The 12,431-nt window shown below is 40.2% G+C and overlaps 1 protein-coding gene across 1 annotated transcript in view; it reads left to right on the top strand.

Annotated features, from left to right (window-relative positions):
• Window positions 1-12,431, top strand: part of ELOVL2 (ELOVL fatty acid elongase 2) — an 82,546-nt gene that overhangs the window by 44,437 nt on the left and 25,678 nt on the right. The gene's annotated exons all lie outside the window — the stretch shown is intronic.

Here is a 12,431-nt window from a genome sequence, read left to right as displayed (position 1 = left end):
TAAAACACCATGGAAAACTCAACTGACAATCACTGAATTTGGTGATTGGTGAAGCGAACCACGAATCCCCGGTAATAATTCTAGCCCCAGAGGAGGTGATAAAAAAAACCCATTTATAATACTACTAGACAGTTAGAGTAGCCAGTTTCCCCACATACAGTTTCCCACTCACTTTTCAAAAGTAGTACAAAAAGTTCAAAATGTCGCAATATTTGGTACAATTTAGTTCAAAAAGTTCTAACACTATACTTTGCAACTTTTTAATGCCAGATTTCTGAAGTGCAGGCCTTAAATTTCCCCAATCGAGTTTACTAGCCATGCCTTCACATTGCCTCTTTTAACCATTACTGATGTTAGAATAATGGAGGACATGACCCAAAAACTATTTTCAGTTATCAGAGTATCATGGAGAGAGGCTTTGGATAATGCCCTATGAATGATAAGATCATTGAATGTTTAAAGCAAGAACATTGAGGACCAGAAATGTAGCTAAGGTTGCAGACTGTTTACGGTTTAGTGTCATAAAAACTAAGTTTCCTTAATTTTATTTAGGAAAAGACAAAGTCATGTGCGATGCCTTAATGCATTTTTAAAGCATCACCAGATTCAATATAGAATATGCAATGTCTAAATGCATTTCGAAAGCATCACTAGGTTCAATATAGCTGAATGTGAACTTTGCAGAGTCATCCAATATACTCTAAATGAAGTACTATAAGTGCAGATAGGGATAAATTATTAAAGTGGCCCTCTGGAGAAGCAGATAACAGTTGCTGAGTATTTACTGCTGAAAGATTTAAAAAAATAATAATGAACAGATGAAATAATACTATTATATCAGAGCTGAGGACATTTTGGGTGTTGCTTTCTGCCACTCTCATTGCATACATACTCATATACAGGGCTGGCTGCAGGTCTGTGTGGGCCCATGGGCGACAGAGCCTCAGTGGTCCCCTATTGGAGCAACTCATTGCACTGTAGCAAAAACAACCAAAATAGTTTTTTTTTTTTGCAAAGGCAGACCTGCTGCTAAGGTAGTCCATTCCATATAAGTAGATAGAACCCATTCAGATGACAAAAGTATAGAGGAATGTGAGGTAGACATCTACTTTGGATTCCTCTGTATTTCAACCTCTGATTAGGCCCAAATGAAATCACATGAATTATGATGTCACATGAATGCATTATGATGTCACAGTAAAGTGGCCCATTCTGCTTTCCATATGTCCTTCTATTATACATAGTTATCATTAATTGCATCCTAGGTCCCAGTGGAAATTGCTTCATGATAGTTGCTGGACTCCATCACAGTTGCTGTGTCTGCTACACTTGCAGTTACACCCGTCTCTGCAGAGTTTTGAACCTACTCTGTCATGGGTTTTTATGACCAAGCAGCTGCATACACGCCTTACATCACCAAGCATTATGTGGATGGTGTGGTATAAAGCATGCCACCTCTAGACTCTGTAGTGGTGGAATTTTGGTCTGTGGAGTAACAAATCACGTATCTGTATCTGGCAGTGTAAGGCTTGGCCTGGGCCTCATGGTTCTAGTGTGGGGAAATTTTAATGTTTCAAACAAACTTAAATTTTCAGCCAACTTTTGCTTTTCTGGTATTAGAAATCCTAACGGGTACTGAATGTGGGTTCAAGAAGTACTCATGTAATACAGAGAAGTTTAGGCTTGATAATGCCTCAGCCTATCAAGGCATTATTAAACGTAGAATCATGGTTCTGGTGTCACAATTCTACCTTTATTATTTCCAGAGCCCCGTCGGCTTGGCCAAAACTGCTTTATGCAGCCTGTCATACAAATGCCAGTATTTTTCAATGCATTTCCCTAGAAATACTGTGTGAGACACATACCTATTAGGTATCCCTGTGTCCAAAATGGACTCGATCTCTCACTCGATCGGCTCCCAGAAAGGACTAATTTTGGGGCACGTGACTCAGATGTGGGAGACAGATACCTCGGAGAGACCACAGTGCCAACATCGATTAGAAATAGAGGAATTAATTCTATGGAGGAACACCAGGGTTTCTTAAAGCTAAGCATCATTGATCAAGTCAGCATTTGAAGCACAGTGATCGTATGCTACAGATATCACTGGCTGGGTCTACACTTACTAGTAACATGAGAAATACTCTCATAATCCAGCATTCTGCAGTGAAACAAGGTCATGTAGTGTCGTACTATACACCACTACAGTCTAGCAGCATGTGTTAGAAAATCCCCTGTTATCCCCTCAAGCTGTAACAGGAGGGGGATATCTACTGTACATTAATCCCAGTTTCTAGGATGTATTTGCTTTCTAACTTACATTGACAAATCTTAACAAAGTTTGCTTTGTTGTTGGATTTAAGGGAGCATATGAGGAAAATCACTTTAATAAAAGCTTTTGTTTTATATTGTAGCGGCTGTGCAGAGTCGTCTTATTCTTGAAACAAGAAAATACAAGTTTTTGAGGGTCTATGAGAATGAAAAGTCTGAAAGCACTGTCAAAACCGTGCAAACACAATGATTTGGGGAATAGGGTGAAAACTGAAAAAACAATCTCTTACTTTTGGGTTTCTGTCAATAAAAATACATTGTTAGCTATTTTAGGATTGAAAATAGTAGTGTAATAGAAAACAGTAGTGTAACTAAGGTTCTTAACTTTTTCTGCTGCTATGAGAGCATATCAACAGACTGTTAAATCACCCATATACTTTATATTGCTGGCAGCACAATGCACATTTGATTTGTTTCTTGATTCCTTCATACACATCCATGCATGGTTTAGTATTTAAGGAAGAGTTGGGATAACCCCTTACACTGGGTAGCCTCATACCAAACTTTTGACTTGGCTCCCTTACCCCTACATGGCATAGTGCTCCCATTTTCTGGCCTCCACATGGTCTAATGCCCCATTGACTCACAGTATAATATCCCATATTGGCCCCTTAATCAAATATAATGACCCAAAGTGGCCCCTCCACACAGTATAATGTCCCATAGTGGTCCCTTCACACAGTATAATGTCTTATAGCGGCCCCTCCACACAGTATAATGTCGCATAGCAGCCCCTATAATGTCTTATAGTGGTCCCTGCACACAGTATAATGTCCCATAGTGGCCCCTCCACACAGTATAATGTCCCATAGCAGCCCCTCCACACAGTATAATGTCCCATAGCAGCCCCTCCACACAGTATAGTGTCCCATAGCGGCCCCTCCACACAGTATAATGTCCCATAGCAGCCCCTCCACATAGTATAATGTCCCATAGACATACACAGTATAATGTCTTATAGCGGTCCCTGCACCCAGTATAATGAAAAAACTTTTTTCTGTTCTTATCAGGCTCTTTGCCTGCTTTCGCTACTTCTGCTGTACTACCTTTCACTCACAGTCATGTCCATCTTGAGATGGACTGCAGATAACTCATCTCTGTTAAAGTTTATGGAGAGGAATGGGGGGGGGGGAGAATGAGCAGTATAAGCAGGAGATAGCAGAAGACAGAGCCATAGGCTTCCTGCACGGTTGTGTGCATGGATGCTCAGACTGATTCTGGAGCTGAATATAAAAACCAAAGTGCTTTATTCCCACAGTACTTCACTATATGTGCCCTGCATAATGCTGGAATGTTTATGTATATAAAACATGGCAGCAAGTCTCCATTCACCAACTCAGAGAGGAATGAAAACTACAGATGTAGCAAAACTGCTGAATAGTGCAAAATATAAGTCATAGAAAGGCGAGATATAAAATATAAAAAACAAAAAAAACTTTGCAAGTCTTCAGTAGGTGATACCTTTTTTAATGGCTAACTCATAATGATGACAGAATATGACGTTTCGAAGCTTTCCTCTGAGCTTCTTCTTCAGATATAACTAAAAGACACTTTCTAGAGGCTGCATATTTATGTACAACAGGACACAGGGCTAGAATTACAGGAGGGAGGGGGGAAGAGGCTTATTACTATATACTTATAACAACAAACAATCAATTACCAGATCCCTCAGTTCTTATCTTAATGGCTGTCTTAATGATGTGTATAAAAAGACATAAACCCACGTGAGATGTTCATCCCATTGTCCAACGTCTGGAATAGGGTCATGGCCTTGTACTCATAAATCAGTCGCTGTTTCCTTGATTTAAAGTTCCCTTTTAAGATCAAGATTTTCATGTCATTGGTGATATTATGATCTTCCTGGCAAAAATGACTTGGCACGGGAAGATCAGTTCTCTGTTGTTTGATTGTATGGCGATGTGAATTAATTCTCATTCTTGAGGCAGGGTTACCATCCAAGAACAGTTGATAACCAAATCACCAGAGCCACCAGGATACCAAGATCGGAGTTATTAAAATACAATACCAAACAGGAGAACACTCGGGTACCCCTGGTTGTCACATACAACCCCCACCTGGAGACGCTGAGAGGAATCACACGCAAATTACATCCACTACTGCAAAAAGACAATCGTCTAAAATCCATATTTTCTGACCCCCCTCTCCTATGCTACAGACAGCCACCAAACCTCAGGAATATGATTATTAGCAGCTCACTGTCACCTCCAACTAACAAAGGAACATTTCCATGTGGACAGAAGAGGTGCAAAACCTGCCCGCACATACTGACCACTGACAAGATAGAGATACCAAACTCTAACAGGGAATATCAAATCCCAGGTACGTTCACCTGTAACACACCTAATGTGGTGTATTTGATCATTTGCACCAAATGTTCCACTGAAAATCTGTATGTTGGAGAGACTGGTCAGAAACTCCGAATGAGAATTAATTCACATCGCCATACAATCAAACAACAGAGAACTGATCTTCCCGTGCCAAGTCATTTTTGCCAGGAAGATCATAATATCACCAATGACATGAAAATCTTGATCTTAAAAGGGAACTTTAAATCAAGGAAACAGCGACTGATTTATGAGTACAAGGCCATGACCCTATTCCAGACGTTGGACAATGGGATGAACATCTCACGTGGGTTTATGTCTTTTTATACACATCATTAAGACAGCCATTAAGATAAGAACTGAGGGATCTGGCAATTGATTGTTTGTTGTTATAAGTATATAGTAATAAGCCTCTTCCCCCCTCCCTCCTGTAATTCTAGCCCTGTGTCCTGTTGTACATAAATATGCAGCCTCTAGAAAGTGTCTTTTAGTTATATCTGAAGAAGAAGCTCAGAGGAAAGCTTCGAAACGTCATATTCTGTCATCATTATGAGTTAGCCATTAAAAAAGGTATCACCTACTGAAGACTTGCAAAGTTTTTTTTGTTTTTTATATTTTATAACCACTGGCTAACACGGTACCAAAACAAACATTTTCCTTTTACCAGGCGAGATATAGTGTTACTCCTCAAGTACATAACAGCTTATCCTATAAAGTCAGATGAAATGACAGGTACAATGTAAATTTTATGACCTAGCCTTAGCAGCTTGGTTGGAGTCTGACACCTGGCACCCAGATGGCCTGTTTGCAGCTCAGTCCCATTTAATAAGAATCAAAGTTCTGGCAGTATTGTATGCATAGACTGGACATTACCCTTTCTAGTCTCTATTTCCAAACTGCAAAAACCTTAAAAGAATACAACATAATTTTATTTATGTACATTAGCTTCTAAAACTGGTGGACAGAATAAATTGTACATAGTATTCCTATATTAGAGGTAGGAAGATCTCTGTAGATGCCCCTGCACTACTGGTGTGCATTAGGATATAGTTGTAACTGGGTATAAAATTCTGTCCCTAAGTAGCTTGTTCTGTATCTGTATAGTTCTAAATGCCTAGGACCCTAGTGCTCGGCATAATATGGTATCATAGTGGAGCAACTGCCTGAAAAGGGTGACTCTAACACCTCTTGTGCCTAGACCGTTTTTTTTTGAGCCAAAGCCAGGAGTGAATTCGTCAGAAGAGGGACATATAAGAGCTTCCTATATATCTCCCATGCCTTCTATAGCCATTAGTAGGTTTGGCTCATAAAAGCGCAGCGAGATATGCATTAAAAAAAAAGTAGCATTTCTGTAAAGGATTTTGTTGGCAGCGGATTTTGACGTGGAATCTGCCTCAGATTCCGCTGACAAAACCGACTCTCATTGATTTCAATGTGAGCCGCTTTTTATTTTCCAACAGAACTTGGCACCTGTCCACATTGCCAAAAACTACCAAGACCTGGTTTAATAACCTCAGTATCACTGTGCTTGATTGGCCAGCAAACTCGCCTGCCCTTAACCCCATACAGAATCTATGAGGTATTGTCAAGAGGAAGATGAGAGACACCAGACCCAACAATGCAGACGAGATGAAGGCTGCTATCATACAACCTGGGCTTCCATAACACCTCTGCAGTGCCACAGACTGATCCCTCCATACCATATTGCTGCATTGGTGCAGTCATTCATGTAAAAGGACCCGACCAGGTATTGAGGGCATTTACTGGACAGACTTTTCATTTTGCCAACATTTCTGTGTTAAATATCTTTTTTACAGTTGGCCTTATATAATATTCTAATTTTCTGAGATAATGACTTTTGGGTTTTCCTTGGCTGTAAGACATAATCATCAACATTAACAGAATTAAATACTTGGAAAAGTTCACTCTGTTTGTAATGACTCAATATAATGTATGGGTTTCACTTTTTCAATTTAATTACTAAAAAAAACAAAACTTTTTGATAATATTCTAATTTATTGAGATACACTAATATATATATATATATATATCTGGGGTTGCTAGGTGGGGTGGCATAGACACACAAGTCCAGTTTGTTTAGTCCAAAACAAAAGTAGAGTTTAATTTTCACTCACAAAAGGTAGTGCAGCAACAAAGGAAACAATACAAAAATAAATACCGTATTTTTCGGACTATAAGACGCACTTTTTTTCCCCAAAATTTCGGAGGAAAATGAGGGTGCGTCTTATAGTCCGAATGTGGGGAGAGGAGCGGATTTACAGCATGGCCGCGCTACTGCCACCGCTGGTTTTCTTCAGCGGCAGGAGCGTGACAATCTGCAGGCCCCGGCAGCTAAGACACTCCCCGGCATCCGCCGGTCTATTACAGCAGATGCCGGGGACTGTCTTAGCTGCCGGGGCCTGCAGATTGCCACGCTCCTGCCGCTGAAGAAAACCAGCGGTGGCAGTAGCGCAGCCATGCTGCAAATCCGCTCCTCCTCCGCAGGTCCCGGCAGTCAGTTAGCCCCGGAGCCGGTCCCCACCGGCCCCATACCTTTAGTGATGCAGGCCGGCTCCTGCACGGCGAGGCCGCAGGAGCCGACCTGTTCCGATGACAGCCGGGAGCCTAATGAAGGCTCCCAGGCCTGTCATAGATATATATTACTATCGCGGCTGGTCTATGACACTCCGCGATAGTAATGTATAGAATCTCCCATAGACGGCAATACACTTGTATTGCCGTCTATGGGACTTGCAATCAAATGATTGCAGGTTCAAGCCCCCTAGGCGGGGGATAATAAAATAGTAAAAAAAAAAAAAAAAAAAAACACTTAAAAAAAATATAATAAAAAATAAAATAAATAAAAGTTCACCTCCTTTCCCTAGAATACATATAAAAGTATAACATTACTGTGAAACATACACATTAGGTATCCCTGTGTCTGAAAATGCCCGGTCTACTAATATTTTTATGTACAGTGAACGTCAAAATCAAAAGTGCTAAACCGCTGTGTTTTTCTCTCTGTTTTGCCTCTGAATTAAATAAAAGGTGATCTAAGCAATAAACATTTCCCAAAATGGTATATCTAAAAAGTACACCTGGCCCCACAAAAAAAACGCCCTATACATCCCCGTACAGCTGCAGGGTCACCTGTCAATGTGGTCTTGCAGCTGTTCCAAAACTACAACTCCCATATATTAAATATTTTACCATTTTTTGCCTGAAATTTTTTTTCCCTATTTTTCTCCTCTACAACCTGCGTCTTATAGTCCAGTGCGTCTTATAGTCCGAAAAATACGGTACCTGCCTGGCTAGGCTCTAACTAAACATAGAATAGGTTACCTCACCTAGAATAACAGAAATCAAAAGCCAGTTGAATCACTGTTTTCTCTCCAGCCAAACTCTACCCCAGTCTACTGTTGGAGCTGGCTTCTTAAGCCTCCTTGACGAGAAGACTCTCAACAGCTGAGTCGCTGCCAGAACATCCCCAAAGTGTGGACTGGAGGGGCGTGGAATGACAGGTCCCACTACCAATCCTACCTGTCATTCCTAAAAATCGAGTCCAGTAACTGGAACTCTGAAATAACTCTCAGCAGACAATAGTTATCTGCCGAGAAATGTTCTTTCTGGAGTTTTCTCATCTCACCCACCTTAGTAGTCTGGGTGAGATGTACACCCCCTCCATTACCTGACCAGCCATCGGCTTACGGCTTACAAGCAATGCATATATGTTCATTGCTTTAAAGTAGGTTTTCACTGGCTTGTGTTGGCTTATTCTAATTGCAGTTACTGTAATCTGTAACACTAGGAAACTGCTAGTAAAGCATTGATATCCCAAAGCCTGGCGTCGTACAGTCCTGAGGTTCCCCCGGGTATATTTAATTTCTTGCTGCTTGAGATGTTAAATAATCAGTAGAGAAAGCTGCATTATTAACAGCACTTCCCTAATGATCTAACGGAGTGTCATCATATTGCAAGTTCAGTAGCCCTGGAATCCCAGAACACCCTATTCCACCAGTCTGTGTTTCCTTAAATGCTTAGGAACATACATTGCTTTGCCAGCTCTGTATATTAAGTACATCATGTATAATATCTCCTGAAAGAAAAATAGAATTGATTGGATATATATAAACTCATCTACTTAATACAGAAAAGCACAAGGCACAAAAGTGAAACATTGGCTACAAAAAGTATACAAGGATACAAAATAGTAAACAGTGACAGGATAAGGGTAATGCCAGACACTGTAGTCACACTCTGGGCAGGGGCCGCAGGTACTTACTTGAAATACTGCAAGGATTCGCTAGTTACAACAAAGCCAAAAACAAGAAATAGCCCAAAATCAGTAAGTGCAAATTGCAGCATGTCAATTATATCTACAGAAACACTGGTGGCTTTCCTGTAGATATAATGTTAAGAGAAAGTCTGCAGGGGAAAAATCTGTGAACTTTCTCTTAAAAGCACTGTGGAAAGAACCGCAATGCGTTCACGCAGCGGTTCTTCCCACAGCGCTTTAGTGCTGTGGATACGGCCCCTGGGGCCTTAGCCTAAAACACAAAAGTACACACCCAAGAATGGTTAAGAAGAAAAAATAGGCTAGTGTGTGGCAATGTGTCCTAATGTAGATCCTATTGACAATCTGTGGACCGAACTGAAATCTGTTCTAGGAAACAGCAAACATTTAAGAACTTAAGAGACCTGAAGGGGAAGAGTGGAAGAAACCACCATCAAACAGATGAATGCAAAATGTGTAGAGTCTGTCATTGCTGTCAATGATAGTGCCACAACGAATTAGGGAAGTGTGCCTTTAATCCTGTCCATATTATATACTAGGCTTCTTCTGTAATACTTTTCTGTAAGTCTGCATGTTTGTTGACTGGTCAGCTTTTTTGTGGAGGGTATATGGACATTCTAACTATACAAAATTGGTATATACTGGATCCCCTCTTTATGTAGATATTGTTTTTTTCTATACTAAGTCAAGAATGCCGATAAAGCTGACCACAGCTATGAACTAAGAAAACATTACTAGATTGTTAGTGTTTATAGCGTGTTATAAAATGATCCAGAAATGTTCTAGTGCAAAACGTAGCATCTAGTTTTAGGCTATATTTTCCTACTAGGTCAGCCAGGTTTCCTAGCTTAGATTGCTTTGTCCTAGTTTTTGCTTTTTGGCACAATCTAGGCCAAACAATAAGTTGTGTAACAATTTAGACAGGCAGTGACTGAGATAAATGTAAAATTACATAGTCTGTAAATGTGGGCACTGACTATGTCAATTCTTTGCTCTAGTTCTTCATTTTAGCATTTGGTATAGCCCATAGCTATATTCAGAATTCTGCGTATTACCTTTAAAACCATTCAACAAGCTTTTCAAATGATCTTTAGTAGCTTAGCTGAGCTCCTACAAGGTAGTGCATTGCTGCCATTTGTTTGCATATTATATTACTGTAAATTATCTAACAAGACTGGGAGGGGAGGATGATACAGAGTAAACCTGGTTAGGTTTTAGTAGTTGAGACGATGCGTTTCGCACTCAGTCAGGAACGCCCTTTCTCAAAGCAGCATCTATTGCACTGTACAGTGAGAGGGGGCGTTGTTTACCGCCCAGTGATGACGCTGAGCTGTGAGGAACCCCCCAGTACTTGTCTATGGACGAGCACTATCAGTAGGGGAGGGGGCGTTCCTCACTGCTCTCACAGTACAGCGCTATAGGCGCTGCTGTGAGGAAGGGTTTTCCTGACTGACTGTCAGAAACGCCCTTCTGACAGTGTAGAGCTACGGTATCGGCACCAATAGGTCTTCATTGGGGGCACAAAACATGTAAGCCAATAGTCGGCTTTCTAGCAGTGTGTTAAACCGCATGTACCCCAGATGGTGAAATGTCCTCTTTAAGGCTTACTAAATTCTTCCAAGAAGAAGTCAAGCCATAATGCCAAAATTGGTGGTATTCTTAAGGGGTTTTGGGGGTTCGAATGGCTTTTGTTGTATGATATCATGCAGCAGTAAGTAAATATGTTCTAGTTAAAGTCTGTTACATCTACACATTCCTATACTAAATTTTGGACAACAGTCGCCATCAGCAGAAGGTAATTGGTTTCTGTCGCTACTATTAAAATTACAGAACAGATTTCAAGCCGTCTAATCTTGAATTGAGCTGTCTGTGAAGCTTTGGGCACTGGGATAAAACAAAAAAGAGTTGAGAAGGATTACTTATAAAAGGATTGCATTGATCTGCCTTGTAAGCAGAACTATTCTGCATATAGAGATTGAAATACAGCAGGACAGCATATGATGGGAATATATTACGATGGTAATGTAATATGATTGTAAAAAGATCTGTCATTCTTTTGTGTCATTTTAGCTACTATAGTTCAGACCTGTATGGCAGCTTTAAATGGGTTATGTGGGGAATAATATTTTGGGCAGTGTACTCACTGCACTATATCAGCAAATTTAGTAATATACACCCTGTTCCCCCGCCATGCTGATTCTTACATTTTACAATGCTGCAGGTGGCCGGAAGTCATTTCTCGCTGCCTCCTCTGCTGACAATCCGACTTTGGGTCATATGACCGTCCCTGCTCTACTTAGTGTGCAAGCAGCAGGAGCACATGGGGGACACTGGTTAACCACTTTTGTACTGGGTCAATTTCTGGACCAGACACGTTTTCGGGTTTTTTGCACGATTTTGAGGGCTGTAACATTTTAATCATTTGTGTTATTCAACTCATTTCTACATCTTTTTTAGATGACACATAAGGATTATTTTTAGGTTTTAATTTTTGAATGTTTTTTAATTTTTTTTTATCCGGGAAAATATAAAGTGCCACTAAAAAACTTTTTAAAATAGTTTTTCTCTCCATTACGGTAATTTTTATTTTTCATGGTGTCGTCGGAGGAGGGGCTAGAACCTGTAATAAGGGCATTTTATTGGCATAATATTTTATGTATTTTTTAAAATTATTATTTTTTTTTTACTTTTCTATTAATTTTTTACATTTTTTTTTTACATTGTGTCCCCATAAGGTCATAATAGACCTTTGGGGACTTCTGATCAGGAAATGCAGGGATGGTAATAAACCATCCCTGCCTATTCTAGGGGAACTCCGGCTGTACCCGTATGTCCTTGCAGAACAAGAGAGGGACCACCCAGACTTATATATTCTATGGACAGTCTGGAAGAGGTTAAATTGCTGTAGTGTGATATCTTACCATAGAAGACTACAAAAACCAATGTAAAATCATTGGGAAAACCTTTTTCAGGCCGGGGCCCCACGGGACGTAAACGCTGCGATTTGCCCACAGCGGAGACGCTGTGGGAACTGTGGGAAAAATTGCGGCATTTCACAGTGCAAGCAAAGGAGATGGAATTCATGTGAATCCCATACCCACTTTACGGAAAAAAATGCAGTCTGGACACAATGCGATTTGCAAAGCCGTTGCGGCTATATTTGAGTTTGGAGCAAATCTCTTTTTTGCACAATTTGTTGAAAGGTTTAAGCTACTGACTTTGAGTAAAATGGCCTAATTAGAAACTGTAATGGACTTTTCTTACAGGATCCTCGGGAGACTCTTATATTGTGCTACAAGGTTAATTAGTCTTAAATTATTAACTTTATTATTATCCTATTTGTTTCACGAGTGAGGAAAGTCATCAATATTATATTATTACTCATGACAGAAGTAGAGTACAAATTTGATGCTACATTTATGCATGCTTTTACAAAATGTTTTAGGGTAGATACCACATCC

The sequence above is a fragment of the Leptodactylus fuscus genome, chromosome 4 (genome assembly GCF_031893055.1).
Source record: "Leptodactylus fuscus isolate aLepFus1 chromosome 4, aLepFus1.hap2, whole genome shotgun sequence".
Lineage (NCBI taxonomy): Eukaryota > Metazoa > Chordata > Amphibia > Anura > Leptodactylidae > Leptodactylus > Leptodactylus fuscus.
This window is presented reverse-complemented; position numbering and strand designations above follow the sequence as displayed.